Below are 6,846 nucleotides of genomic sequence, written 5' to 3'. Positions count from 1 at the left end.
AGGGAAAGAGCCCTGCCAGGTGGGAGAGGTGAGACCTGCTTCCAAGCCAGAGCTGTTCCCATGCTCTACTGGGACAAAAGCCAGCTGCTCTAGGGAGGCAGAGCAAGCCAGGGCAGACCAGGGGAGGGACTGGAGCCCCAGGACACTGAGACAGGCTTCAGCCTTCCCTGCATCCCAGAGGCAGGGCCCTCTGGTAAACCGCCCTGTCGGGCAAGGGGCCCTGAGTCAAGTGATTGTCAGCAGAAACAGTGAGGTCTGGGAGGGAAGTTGAGGTTCCGGCGCCCAGAGGAAAGGGCACTTCTGATGATCAAGTACTGGGAGAAGAGCTGGCACGAGCCTCCTCCTCTAGTCCCAGGCCTGCTCTCACCTGGGGCCTGGACCCAGGCAGTTACCACACCTGTAGCTCGCTCCTAGACCTCCATCTCCTGTAGTGAAAACAACCAACACTAGCTCAACCTTGGCCTCGCAGGGAGGAGACTTAGCTTGGAAATCAAGAAATTAAGTTAAAGTCTCCCTCCTTTGCTCTGACCATAGACGAGTCTCTGGGGCCTGTTTCCCATTTGAACACCAGGATAATCAGATGAGGGGGTTGGTGAAGACAGGTACCCCACCAGTGGGGAGCAAACGAGTGCTTGCTGTAACCAACGCTCTACAGCCAATCATGCAATTCCAAGGTGGATGCAGTGAAGGAGAGACGCAATGGCAGTACGGAATTGAAGGGTGGATGCAGTGGAAAAGCCAGAGGCCAAGAGACCAGCTGGGGCCCCAATTCAGGCCTCCAAGGACCAAGCCTAACCAAGAGGATGGGGACGAGGGAGATGGTGGCTGAAGTGACACCAGCGTGTGGGTAGAGAGGTGTGGAGGCCATTTAGATCTGCCAGGGAGACAGGCACTCTGGGACAGGCAGTCAGCTGGGACACGTAGTTTGGATTTGGTCCACTCTAAAGGAACATCCAGACCAGCCCTCATCCTTGTTCTGCTAGAAGGGTCAACACACAGGGTCACTTTCCTGTCCCTCTGCTCCAAAGCCAATGTCCTGAATGTGGACTGTGTGGAGGGTGGCTGAGCTCCTCTGCTCCAGGTCACGTGACATGCTTTTCATTCTCTCCTACAGGAAGCTCTTCTCTGCTCAGGTGTTTCTAGATCGAAGCTGTCCCTCTCTCCCCCTTGACCTGTCACTGTCTTGGTCACCCTGGCCTCCCTAGACCCAAGCACAGGGTCTGACTGACAGAAAAACGGCACAAGAGGTGGGTGCTTGGGTTAGGAAAGGCATGAGCACTAGTGTGAATAATCCAGAAAAGGAGCTGCAGAGCGCAGTCAAGAGCACTTGTTGCTCCTGCAGAAGACCTGGGTTCTGTTCCCAGCACCTACATGGTAGCTTACAATCATCTATAACTCCAGTCCCAGGAGAGCTGACATCCTCTTCTGTCCTCTGTGTGTGTGTGTGTGTGTGTGTGTGTGTGTGTGTGTGTAAGAAAACACTTATACAGCATACAATAAAATAATCTAAAATAAAAAATTTAAATAATAATTATACAGAAAAAATTCATGTGCCTGAGGGGACCAGAGCTGTGTTCATCAAGGTGCCTGCCCATCTATCTGCTGGGGCAACCCCCAAAAGGGTCATTGCCTGCCTCAGTTTCTCACTGAGCCTCCTGGTCAACACTCCTGACAGTCCCATAGGTTCAGCTCCACCACAGAGCCTGAGCTCCTTCAAGCCAAGAAGTAAGAAGAGCTTCCCTACCCAGTGACAAGGGTTTGTCTCTCTGAGGGCCCCATCCTCTGCCCCCACGCCAGCCACATGCCCCCCTGCATACCTAGGGCCCACATCTGAGTGTTACTGGGAAGGTCTCACCCAGCTGTGCTCCACCCAGCATTTGGAAATTCCAGGCTGACTCTCACCTGAATCATTCATGAGCCCAGCCCCACCTCGAAGGCAGGTTCACAGAACAGAAAGTTCTGCAGTCAGCCTCAGATCTCTTCAAACCTCGGTCCCAAACCCTGGTCTTCACTCTCACCACCTGAAGCCTTCAACTGCCTTTTGTGGGCCTCAGTTTCCCCATCTGAAAAAAATGGGTTTACTAATCCCATTTCTGCAACAGCTACTCTGAGGACAGTGAGAGCCAGTCCACGTGGGCATCCAGCCTTCACCAAGAGCTCAGCATCGTTTCTCCACTGCCCCTTCTTTCCCTTCCCTACCTGAGCAGGGTCGGCTCCATGGGAAGCCCCCCCCCATACCTGCTCAGTGCCAGGTTTCCATTAAGTACTATATGATCTGTGAGATAAAATATCCCAGTAGCCCTGTGAAGGCAATATTGTCGTCTCCATTTACAGAGAAAGAAAGTTGAGGCCCAGGACTATAATGGTTTGCTCAAAATTGCACGAAGAGGAAGCAGAAACCCTTTAGGGCGGTGGGTGACTGGATGGGGCCTCTAGCTAAGTTACACAACCCAGTCCACCTGAGCAGCCCAGGCCCGAAAGCCACAAAATCCACTTGTTTGTCTTTCCTGCTTAAACCTTTAAAACAGCCCTGAGAGGAAGGAGATGTTGCAGAAGGAGAAGCAGAGGCCCAAGGACTGATTCCTCTAGATCTTGCATGAGGTGAGGAGGGAGAGAAGGAGCGACAGCCCCTTCCAGAGCACTTTGTAAGCCAGGCAGGATGCTGAAGGCATGTCACTCACAATAGCCCCATGAGGGGGCTTTTCTTCTTCCTGTTTCTATAAACAGGAAAACGCGCTCATGCACTAGCGCTGCACGTTACAAGCGATGGGGCTGAGACCGGAGGCCGTGCCGTTTGACTTTAACTTACAGGTTTAATACCTGCCACATCCTTTCAGCCTCTCTTGGACTCCAGCCCTGAGTCTTTAAACACCCAAATCCTGCCAAGGACAGGCCCAAAAGATAAGCAGGCAGACAGTTGGTGTGTGGAGAGTTCCCTGTTCATCCAGGGAGTTTCCACTGCAGGGTCCCCTGTCACACAGACCTCACCACCAGATTAGCACAGGAGGGCCCAGTGGTCCTTCTACCATGATGCACCTCGGTTCATAGCCCAGCTTCCAGGTCTAGCTGTGACTCTGGTGACTCTGAGTAACTCATATGATGTCTCTGAGACTAGTTTCCTCATTGGACAATGAAGACAATAATAACCATTGTGAGGGGCCCAGGATCACTTAGCCTGATCCATAGCCCCCAGGAGGCATTTGGGAAATGACCAGTCCTGGTGTCATGATTATAATTAATAATTATACAATGAATTCAAATCTGTCATCATGGCCCTAGACTGTGGATATCTTAAGAGAACTGTAACAGAATGACGGCAGACATGTGCTAGCTTCCTGTGTCAGGATTACATTTAGTTGCATATGACAAAAAAGCACCACACGTAGGAGATTTCATCAAAAGAGGGCATGGGGGTCTTCCTCAAATGGCAGGAAGTACTGAGATGGAGATTCCAGTGTTGTGCAGTCATGCCACAAGGAGTGGGCTCTTCAGTCAGTCCTTCTGCTGGCTATGTCTGTGTGTCACCCCCTGGCCCCTTGCTCCAAGTGTAGAAAGGCTAAGGAGAGAGCAGACACCCCCACAGACCCGTAGGTACTTCTCTTATGCCAGACTGTGTACACGGCCTCCCTTAACTGCAAAGGAGCTTGGGAAATGGAGTTTTATAATAGGTAAGCAAAGGGCAAGAAGTGTGGGATGGAACGGCCAGTTTTGGTGTCTACCGAGAGCCAAGAGTGTTTCCGGTGTGGTCTGTCTCCTCTGGAGAATGCAGGCACAATTAGATGCTGCAGTTCTGAGGTGAGCAGCCTTTTCCAGCCAAAGGAAAAGGTCTAGGAATAGCAAGACTACAGTGAGACACAGCCAGGGACTCCCAGAGAAAGTCCAATTCAGCTGCCTACAGGAGACTTGGATCTCCTCCGTGCCCGTGGCCTCCTCTAAAATGGACCAATTGTGTAAGAAACAATCATGCCCCAGTGCAAGCGCACCTCATCCTTGGCGAACTTGAACACTGTGGCTCCATGGCTTAGAGCCTTAGAGGGCAGGAATTCATACTTTAAACAACTCCTTCATTCTCAGGCCAGAGCGGCACAAGTCCACTGTGCAGAGCTGGAGAGAATGCGTCCTCACTTTAATGCTTTGTTAATCGCTCAGCGCCACTTCGCCATATACAGCCTGGAATCATTCTCGCTTACGTCAGCTTCTCATTTGATCTCAGCAGCAACCCTTGGTTGGACGTAGGGGTTTCACCTATGACTAGGGAGCCCCTGAAGAAACCAGGATCATTTCCAATGCAAGAGACAGACATCCAAGGTCACTTTGGCAAAGAAGCTGCAAATCAGAGGACAGATATGACTACATTAAATTCATATTCATCCCCTCTTTCCCCCGACTTGAGTATCTCCAGGTTCACATTGTCCTCATGCCCTGGTCCTGTATGATAGGATAATGTCTTTCTCCTCACAGCCCCAAGAGAGGCTCCTGAGACTCTTGATTGCTCTGCCTTGGCTCCAGTAGCCAGTTTTGAACCAATTGCTATCACCAGGGAGATGGAATATCCTGATTATTCTGGCTGGCCCCGCTTAGACTATGCACCCATATGACGGAAGGGGAGCAGGATGCTTCCACAAGAAACCTGGGTGCAGCTATCAAGAGCAGATTTGCTGGGCGATGGCTTGAACTATGAAGAACCTGTCTTGCAAGCATGAAGTGCTGGGTTCACATAGCCCAGAACCCACATAAGGAGCCTGGTGCTACAGAGCATGCCTGTAACCCCAGCACTTGGCAGACAGAGACAGGAGGATCCCTGGCACCTGGCACCAGCCAGACTAGCTGAATCTGTGAGCTCTAGACTCAGTGAGAAACAGATCTCAAAAAATAAGGTAGAGCTGGGCGGCAGTGGTGCACGCCTTTAATACCAGCACTCGGGAGGCAGAGGCAGGCGGATCTCTGTGAGTTCAAGGCCAGTCTGGTCCACAGAGCAAGTTCCATCAGGACAGCCAGGGCTACACAGAGAAACCCTGTCTCATAAATAAATAAATAAATAAATAAATAAATAAATAAATAAATAAATAAATAAATAAATAAATAAATAAATAAATAAATAACAAAAGGTAGAAAACAGTTGAGGATGATACCCAGTGTCAAACTCAGGTGTCACATACATACGCACACAAACACACACACAAACACGTACACACACAATTTTGTAATTAAGTTAAATTAAAAGAGGAAGGAAGAGAGACAGGCAGGAACAGCCAAGGTCCCTCCATCCCTCTAGGTAACAAGGAAGGAGCAGGACCACACTGAGGCAAGTGGCTTTGTCTGCAGCCCGAGAGCTGGAGATGAAGGAAGGTCAACAGCCTTGGGCCACGTGGGGAGAACCCAACTACTGCAGCATCCGGGGCCATTTCTTCTCTGCCCTCAGGAGACAGAGAAGGGGTGGTAAGGGGTGCGGGGGCCAGGCTTTCTTCACCTCCTGCTTCAGCTGGAGAGTAGCCAAGGCCCACAGAGACAACCAGACACAGGGTTATGGATTCCCTCTTTTGGCGTCATAGTCTCAGTAATGAAAAATGTACTCAGAAGGAGGCTTGAGTTGTATTAGGGTGTGAGAGAAATAACAGGGCAGGTAAGCTATAAATCTTGGCAGCTGCCAGGAGAAGGGAGATGGAGGAGAGAGAGAAAGAGAGTGCCACGCCTTTAACATCAGTATACAGCCTCACTGCAAAGAGGAGGAGAAGGAGCTTCAGGGAACCAGTGAGAAAGCCCTGTTGTGGTGATATTGTGTCCCCAATATATTGTGCACCCTAATAAACTTATCTGGGGTCAGAGAACAGAACAGCCACTAGGTAGACATAGAGGCCAGAAAATGGTGGCACACACACCTTTAATCCTATCACTTGGGAGGCAGAGATCCATCCCGATCTCTATGAGTTTAAGGCCACACTGGAAACGGCCAGGCATGGTGACACACACCTTTAATCCCAGGAAGTGATGGCAGGAAGCAGAAAGGTATATAAGGCATGAGGACCAGGAACTAGAGGCTTTTAAGCTTTTAGGCTTTTAGCAGCAGTTCAACTCAGATCCGTTCGGATGAGGACTCTGAGGCTTCCAGTTTGAGGAAACAGGATCTGATGAGGAGTTATCGAGGTGAGGTTGGCTGTAGCTTGATCTGTCTCTCTGATCTTTCAGAATTCACCCCAATAACTGGCACTGAGTTTTTTTATTTAATAAGACCTTTTAAGATTCGTGTTACACCCTGTGTCTGGGAAAGTGTGTTTAGCTTTTGGCCAGTACCTAAGAAATAAGGAAAAAGTTACACATTGAGTTAGTGTTAGTATTCTGACCCGCCCCCTGGAGACCTGCCCAGCATCCTGACGTAAAGTTCCCTTTAAAAGAGAAAATCCCCTCTTTCCTCATCTCTCTCTCTCTCTCTCTCTCTCTCTCTCTCTCTCTCTCTCTCTCTCTTTCCCCCACCAAATAAAACTCTTCACTGAGTGCTGTCTGCATGGCATCTCTGTCTCTCACCCTCCGTGAGGCACCTTGGCTCCACCCGCCAGGGCCTCCCTGTATCATAACAGTTAGGCAGTTAGGGCACTGATAAGTGGGCAAGCCATGTCAGGGCTCCACTATGGTGCCTGGTAAAAAATGCCCCACAAAACTGCCTGGAGGGAGGGGCTTCTGGGAAGAGAAAGTATATTATTCCATTAAGATAATTAATTGTACACTCTCCTTAGCATGTCTCCTCCCGATGAATCAGATCCTGAGAGGTGGGACTCTTGGCCAAGTGATTGACAGGCCCAGCCAGTTAAGAGAAACAGACATTCTAGTGGGATGCTTTGGGTCTCTTCC

The sequence above is a fragment of the Peromyscus eremicus genome, chromosome 4, assembly GCF_949786415.1.
Source record: "Peromyscus eremicus chromosome 4, PerEre_H2_v1, whole genome shotgun sequence".
NCBI lineage: Eukaryota > Metazoa > Chordata > Mammalia > Rodentia > Cricetidae > Peromyscus > Peromyscus eremicus.
The sequence above is the reverse complement of the archived record's forward strand: the minus strand, read 5'-3'. Positions refer to the sequence as shown.